This window comes from Cupressus sempervirens, chromosome 2, assembly GCF_028749045.1.
Source record: "Cupressus sempervirens isolate cs-2001-9-10 chromosome 2, ASM2874904v1, whole genome shotgun sequence".
Taxonomy (NCBI): Eukaryota; Viridiplantae; Streptophyta; class Pinopsida; order Cupressales; family Cupressaceae; genus Cupressus; species Cupressus sempervirens.
In genome coordinates this window covers 31,444,041-31,453,025 of record NC_143119.1, presented here as the reverse complement: position 1 = coordinate 31,453,025, position 8,985 = coordinate 31,444,041, and positions in this window count along the sequence as shown.

The following is an 8,985-nucleotide window of genomic DNA, read 5'->3' as shown; positions in this document are numbered from 1 at the left end:
TGAGAGGTATAGCCCATTATTTTCTCTCAGTTGCATTATATTTATGCTTGTCTTTCATGGATATGGATCTTGAGCTATGGTACATGAGTTAGTTCTAGAGGGTTCATTTGAGAGATGGTTTAGCATTGGTGTTCTCCATGTGCATATGTTGTTATGCTGGTTGAGTTTGGGAGATGGTTTTATATTGGGCATATTCCTTGGATTAGGAATGGTTATTCCTTGATTTAGGAATGGTTTATTGAGTTTGATCTTCTTATGAGAGGCTTACATCCATGATTAGTTATATGGTATGGTTTGGGTGTTTTTGAGGGTTCTTGTTGGGGTTTTATGGAGGAGATCATACTTGCATAGTTTACATCTAGAGGTGTGTGTAGAAGGACATGATACAGGTTATGATTTGCATGGTTTCTCTGGTCTTGGTTATCTTCTTGAATGTTCAATTTTGCTTACATTGGATTTGAGATTGGTTAGGGATTGTGATCACTGGTTTGTGCTCATGTATGTCATGTGAGAGATGACATGGTTATTTCTTTATCTCTTTCCTCTGTTGGTTGTGGTGAACTTGGGAGAGCATTGGAGACTTGTTATGAGAGTTTTTCTTGCAGGATATTAGTTTATGTATTGTGGATGTCCTTGATACTAAATGGATTCAATTTTTTGAGATGTTATGAGTGGATTGGTTATAGATTTGATATTATCTTTTGCAGTGGGAGCTTCTTGATATATATATGTGGCAGGTATTACTCTCGAGGCTTGTGATTGCAGGTTATAGATTGGATATGTCAGTGCTATGAGATTCACTTGTTATACCTTTGAGGTATGGATAGTTGGATGGGTTTGGCACTTTGTTGTGGGTGCTATTTCAGCTATGGATATTTTGACAACTATGAAACATGTGATTACCTTTGGATCAGGTTATTTGTGCTTGGAATTTTAGTTGGTACAGGATTTTATGATCTTCTAATGCAACAGGTTGGGTGGCTTTCTCTTTGGATGGCTTCTATGTATGTCCAGTGGGAGTGGCATAATAGGAGGTGAGATCATTCATGTTTGAGATGCTGGATACTTTGATTTTGTTGCGGGTACCAGGATGGAGCACTTGGTGTATTTTGATCCATGATGGTGGATGTGTTGGGAGGGATTGTTCCCTTGTTTATTTATGTGGCTACGAATTGACCCTATGCAATGTATACAAGAAGTGGGAGATTGTTGAGATAATGAGTGTTGCACACATTGCATAATATTATTATTTTATTATTTTATTTTATTATGTAATGTTGTACCTAGATGGACGTGCAACATGTAAAGATTCTCATGGAATATTCTTGATGGGTTGTATTGTAACATTGTGAAAATATTTTATGTAATTATTTAATATTGGGAAAAAAAGATTAAATGCCCAATATTAAATGTGGAGTCAGTGGGTTAGGTAGCACATGGTTTTAGCACATGGTTTATGTAGTACCACTTGGTGGTTTTGTGGGACTTGCTACTATATAAGTAGCCACAAGGGTAGTTGTTATATAGAGAGTGACAAGGAGAAGACAAAAGGCAAGAGTCGAGCAAGGCTTGACAGGTTAGCCAAGGGAGCATTTGTGAAAGTTGGAAGCATGGCATGGGATGTGTGGATTCATGCTTGTTCACATAGTTTGCTCGGTTGTGGCTATGGCCATGAAGGCTTCCATGGTTGTATGGCAATGGTATTTTTTGCTAAATAATACATGGTGATGGATGCTTTTGGAGGCTGGATTTTTTCTCTCAATGAGGGTTTCTCAAGGTATATCTTGTGTCACATTTTGTGGGTATGTTGTCTATTCTCTTGCATGTGGATTTTAATTCCGTATTTATTTCAGATCTATTATGGGTTATGTGGAAATGGTTATATTCTTTGTTGCCAAGTTTCCTTACAGTTAGTAGGGTTTCCAACCCTTGTTACACCTTATTTTGGTCATGTTGGAGTTGTTCTAAATTGTCTTTGGTGTTTGGGAGTCCTAGAGGATCCAATTTCACTCTTGGTTGGGTGTGTAGAATAAAGGTCAAGTGCTGTAATCTGTCCTATGATTGGTAACAACAAGTCCTCCAATTGCACTCTTGGTTGGGTGTGTAGAATAAAGGTCAAGTGCTGTAATCTGCCCTATGATTGGTAACAACAAGTTTTCCTTAGACTTGATTTGTTTTGGGTTGTGTTGATGTTTGTTTTGGTTTCCATTTATGTTAGAGGGTTGGAGTTGTCCAAAATACTTGGTGTCAAGGTTGGGTGTATGAGGCCTTGAATGGTACAAGGGAGAAGTAACTAGTATGCAGCCTTATGTGATGAGTTGGGCCCATGAATTAAAGGAGCAGTTGTAACAACATATTAGTTCCTTGATTGAAGGTGAATCAAGCCTTGAATGTTCTTGTGGAGAATAGAGGATTGGGTGATAACTTGAATTGCTTAGTTGTTCCAAGGTGCTAGGAGTTTGTTGGTGCTTTGAAAGTGTGTTACACTGCATCATATATTGGTGTGGAGGAACACTGAGATCCAAGTTGAGGATTAGGAGCATCGAAAAGCTAGTCTATCCTAGCATTTCCCATCACAATATAAAAAAATTTGATACAATTTTTCATTTACTAATACTTACAACTCGTGCTTGAAGTTTTGAAAAACCACCAGAGCTGAGCTTGTGTGTCCTATGCTTTTCTAATCTTGCCTTTGTTGCCTTTGATGTGTCAGGCAATCTATGAAAAGTTTGAAATATGTTAGATAGTATAAATATAGAGGCTAATTAGTACATAATTACATTCTCAACAGTATCACATACCTCCTTGTACTCTTTACTGGTGTAATATTATTTTTCTTGTTAGCTTTATACTTTCCATCCAAAATTAGAGCCTGCCACTCAGCCTCAGGAACATAGGGTAGACGTTCGTACCTGGGGTTATCCTATAAATTTATTTTTGTATTGGTCCCTAATATACTTCAAACATAAACCAACTTTTTCAACTAGCTTGTTTCTCTTTAATGCACGAGGTCCAAAGAGTTGGGTCATGCTCTCTATAAGATCATCCTTCAACTTTTTGTCTTGGATATTCCACCTTTTAAGTAGAAAAAACATGTTAGACTCATAAATGAAGTGAAGCTACCTTTAATATAGTACAAGAAATGGATGAAAAAGAAAATTATTCTAGCAATGATATGAAATCAATATAGTGGTTTGGGGTTTTAGTTAGGTTATGATGTTCCACTAGGTATGCAGGGTGGGCCTGAATATTTGCAAACACTCATCACCAAGTTTTTTCCAAAAAACATCATTCCCTACAAAACAATCATGGGATCATTAGTTGATGAAGAGTGATCAAAAACTAAATTACTATTACATCACTATAGAATAATAATAACTTTAAAGTACCTCAAACTTTGGCTACTTTTAATGGAATGCCTTCATCATCGTTGATGATCAATATGACATCCTTCACCATTCTCATACTAGGAACATAGGAACATCTAGGAAATGATGTTGCAACTCCTATTGCAAAAAGTTTCATAAGTTTCATAGATCTTTGTCACGAAGTATAAAAGAACAAATGATAATTGATGTTAAAAAGTTGTAAAAAAAAAATTGTTTGTTGATGTCATAAGAGAGAAAAAGAAGGATTTGTGTACTAGCAGATGGTGCAACAATCAATGCCTGTAAGCTGTGTGTTTTCGACTCAGTAGTTGAAAAGAGATTTGTGGTTGTCCTAGATGGAGGCATCGTTGTCATAGGATACAATTGATTTGAAGCTAAAGAATAAAATTGTTAGAGCATGCATAAATATAGAACGCGTGGACTATCATGTACAAGATTGTTAGAGCATTAAAAAAAGGGATTGTTCGAGCATGTATTGTCAATGATTATGATCATTCCTATATATAATTAGTGGAAAACACAAGTGGGGAATGGAACATGCGATCTACCTGAACCACTTGTAGCACCCTCATCATGGGAATGGGGCTCGAAATCACACAAAAAACTTTGTAAAGACAACACATCCATATTTTAATTAATGCCATAAAAGAGCATCACATAAAGACCATTATTGAACTCTTGTTATAATTAAAAATTTCATTCATACTTACTTTTAAGGTTTCAGAGGTGTGCAACAATTCAGATCCCCTATCTTTTATTTCCTGAGTAGTAGGCTTTATGGTTGCCAAATGTATAATTTCTAATTTTCTTTAGCACCTTTTTAATCAAACTAATCGGGTCATCGGTCTCTACTAAATCAATATAGAAAGGGTCCTCCTCAGGGGGGGGCTACTGAGGGACTGCATGTTCCTTTCCCTTCCCTCCAACTACTGGCCTTCTGTGACAACAATAGTATTAGTATTATCAAAATTACTCCAAAAAAATGAAGAAAACAACATTAAAAAAATAACATTTTTCTTCTATCTAGTTTTCACAATTACAATGAGTTTTACTTGCTCATGTGTAGATGAGCTAGGAACATCGCCAACATCCCCTCTGGGCAATTGCTCCATATTGTGCCCCTGTGTCAAAGATCAAGTATAAAAATGTTAGCCAAAACTTTATTGACTAAATGGTATGTTGGAGTCATTGATTAGAAGTTTGTTTAATAGTATGTACCACCCCCATGATATTAGCCTCATTTGTATCTATGCTATTCAAATTGTAATCAATAAGAAGCTCTTCCCCTGCACGTATTGATTTTATTGCACAGATGAATACATGATTTCCCTCGCGCACCTCAAATATGCAATTGGGTTGCTTTATAGTTGACCGAGGTCATGTAATATTTATAAAACTCATAATATTCCCTATTTCCTTTGGCCTTCCATCAATGTATATAGCCATACTTTTACTTTGATTATTGTCTTGCTATTGTATATAATTTGCTGAGAGGGCATACCTACACATACTTTTTTTATATTGAACAATATGCATCCAACTTTTGTAATCGTAACATGGTCCAACATACTCCATTAATTCAGAAACTTTTTTGTAATATACCTTTATGCCGTCCATAGAAAATAGGCCCAAACCATGTAATGATGATGGTGCTATGCGATATATCCTCTCATTAACACAAAAATCAATGTTTATTGGAGGAAGTTCCTTGGGTACCAAATGTTTCTGTAGATGTTGGTACCTCAAAGGTACCTCGATGTTTCCTTCCATCTCATCATCATAAGAACATGACCCCCCTTGAGCAAGGAAAATTTTTATGCATTTATTGAATTTCCTTCTAGTCCTTTGACCTCTAGTTAATCTCCCTGTTCTACATAAACAACATGTCTCACTTTCCTCTTCTATTCCTATATTTTCCTCACTCGAGGAAGACACTTCTAAAAAATACCTATTCGTTGGTACCTACAAATGGGAGAGATCTTAGAAGACATCAATCTTACTATTGATAAGTGTATTAAATAGACTATCTATTAGGAGTATTGACTTATACCTATCGATCCAAGAGATTGTGCAGGATGCTCCTAAAAGGGGTTCAGTTTCTTGTAAATGTAATTCAATTATTGTGAGCATAATCACATCATAATCATAATCACATCCATCATAAGCATCACATAAAAATTAAAAACATTAAAAGGTACACAATATAACACTTAAATCAAGCTCACATTATAAGCCTACTAGGGAAGTAGGCCTAGTGAAGGGCTAAAATTAGGTTTTTGTATTAGCTGATGAGTTGAGGGCTTAGTCACCTTGGGGACATGCTATTTGAAATTGTTTGATGTGTGTGGAGGTGGAGGAAACACCTAGTTAAGGTGAAGTCAAGTTTGGCGCCTATTGAGGCATTGTGAGCATTTGATAGTTTGTTGATTAGATTGCTTGGATGAATCCATTTGATGGATTGTGGGACATTCATGGGATTATTCCAAAGATGTAGAACCTAAGGTGGCATAAGGGTTTGGTGTGCACTCTGATAGGTTATGGAGTTGTCTTCGATCAAGGAGAGGGATCTTATGAAGATGTTTGGTTGGTGTTATGAGAACACTATGGAAGTCCCTCTTGTTATGAATGATTGCAAGTCCACCTAGGGTCTCTGCATCACCTATAGAGGTATAATTATTAACCAACAAATTGGGTAAGCACTTATATTATGTATTCCCTGTGAATTTTATCTAGGTACAACTCCCTTCTATAGATATTTAATGAATTCCCTTTTCTAAACTAAACACTTACAAATGCTTTTGACCTAAAAGAAAAATAAGGCTCAATACATTCACGCATCAATATGTGTTTTAAATAGTTTTATTTAATTAATTTAGATTAGTAGTATTCTATTTGTAGTTGAAACTTGTAGCTTTTAAATAGATAATGAATAAACTATGTAACCATATAAGATAAATATATTTCTATCAAGAAATGAATATTAAATAGATTAAGGATTGATGGCGTACCTCTAAATTTCATCATCATCATCCTTGTCATCGTCATCATCATCATCATCCTCCTCCTCATCATCATCATCATCTTCATCATCATCATCATCCTTGCCATCATCATCGTCATCATTGTTGTCATCATCGTCATCATCATCAACATCATCATCATCAACATCAACATCATCCTCATCATCATCATCAGTAGCAACATCATCGTCATCATCATCTTCTTCTTCTTCTTCATCAAAATTTCTGTCAGGAACATCATCCAATAACTGTCGATCGTGATCGCCATCTACATCATCTTCTACTTCTTTGATATCTTATTCTTCCATCATATTATACTTTATTGGCCTTCCTCTTGTTTCATGTCTAACAACAAATGACCAACCCAATTTATGTGGAACCTCTGAGTAAAATACCTGCTCACATTGGCTTGGAAGAACATAGGGCTCATCCCTAACCGGCTCAAACGACCTTGTATTAAACATTGTAAATCCATTATCATGTTTAATAACAATTCTATCAAGATCATTTGGATTAAGTTGTAGCCTATACCATTTGACAACAAAGAGTACTAATTTGAAGGAACTAAAGTCACACTCAAGTATATCATCCAAAATGCCATAGTATCAATTTTTAGACTCTCAAGGATGTAAGTCATTTCTAGATGAAATATTAGTCACTTGAAATACTGCAGTTATTCCTGAATCACAAGTATTCTTCGTGTCATCCAACACTTTGATGTGAAATTTCTAACCATTACAGAACATAGCCTTGAGGTGTTTAACTTGCAATAATATGTGAAACATGTCAAAATTATTGTATCGTGAGTTGATAAACATATGGGTGATTAATAAATTTGTACATACCTAGAAATCTCTTAAACCACGTGCTAAATCTATTTCCCTTTGTGTAACATTGGAATCTCCACTACGATGAGCTTCTTTAACCAATGAAGATACACCTTCCCATGTTAATGTGCAACCAGAATGTTGACATCATTCAATCCATAATGTCATCCAGTCAAGATTGTTTGCAGTATACAAATGTAGTGCATCCCACTCTCGAGCACCTGTACAAAAAAAAAAATAGACAACTTACAATCGATTTATTTTGAAGATTAAGAAATAATTTATTATAATAACATCTTATAATTTATTACCTCTCACTTTCCTCAATGTACCTTTCCCCATCAAGTACTCCCCTTCTAATTTTTTTAAAGGCTTGAGATCCCAAATGTGGTCTAAATGGATATTTGATGCAAACTTAGAAAGATATTCAATAATATACACCATAGTCTGGTATACCATATATCCCTCTACCATAGAACCCTTAGGATGTGCTCTTTGTCAAACCAAAACCTTCAAAGATTTCAAGTGCCTTTCAACCATCCACATTGACCTAGTGTGTACAGGTCCACACAATTCAATCTCCTCAACTAGGTGTATGAGGTAGTGTTCCTGTGCATTGAAAAAAGTTGGAGGTAGACACTTTTGCATTTCACATAGTGAGGAATTATTCTCTTCCAATAGTTTATATCTTCTTTATGGATTCCTTTAGATGAAAACCACCTACATTAAGAGATTCAAGTCACAAAAAATATATAGATATGAGACTTTACAAAATAATATACAATAGATTAGATAGCAAGAAAAAAAAATCAGGAATATAATAAATATATACAACAAATTGAACAGATATTACTGCTTACCTCATGTATTTTCCAAGATCGTATATCACTTGTTTGATGTTATTGTTGAAGTGCTCTAGGAGAGATAGAGGAAGCACGTACTATAGTAGTTATAAAACAATCATTTCATTGTTTTCTAACATAACATAATGAATAGCACACATAGTTTATGAATATATTGTAAATACAAAAGAACATAACTTACCTTGACGAAAGTATGCCAATCATGCGTTTTGAGCCCTGGCCCAAATTCACTTTTTTTTTATATGAGATTGTTTATGTTCGTAGCAAATCCTGTGGGAAATCAAATTTTTCGTATGACTTCTTTTATGTCATCACTTTGCTACTCCGTTAATAACCAAGGAAGGGAACTTATATTAATCTGATCTCTGTTCCTATTTGAGTGAATGAAATTCTTCAATGCATGATTGGATTCATGAATGTCATTATAAATTTTGACAATTTTTCTTTGTCATGCCTTCCATCCAATATTTTCCACAATGTCTCTGTTATATTTTTTCCAATATGCATAGTATCAAACAAATGCACAATTTGTAAGTGCTCGTAGTAGGGAAACCTACTAAATTGTCTAGGATAGCGTTTGAGTCCCTTTAGAAGGTTGTCAGTACTACCTTCATGACCTTCACAATCATCAATTACACAATTAGTAAACAAAAATCACAATAGAAATATATAAATTACAAACATAAACCATTAGGTGGAACGACATTACCTCGACAATTAATTCTGTTATATTCCAAATTCCATGGGCGAGGTGTCATTCTTTGTGGCTTTGATATAGTCTCTTCTTTCCCATTGAAAAGATTTTTTTTTGTACTTCAATACTTATGATTCATGTGGAGGAAGTGTCTACACTCATCAAACACCTGCTTTCCTAAACTTTTTGAAT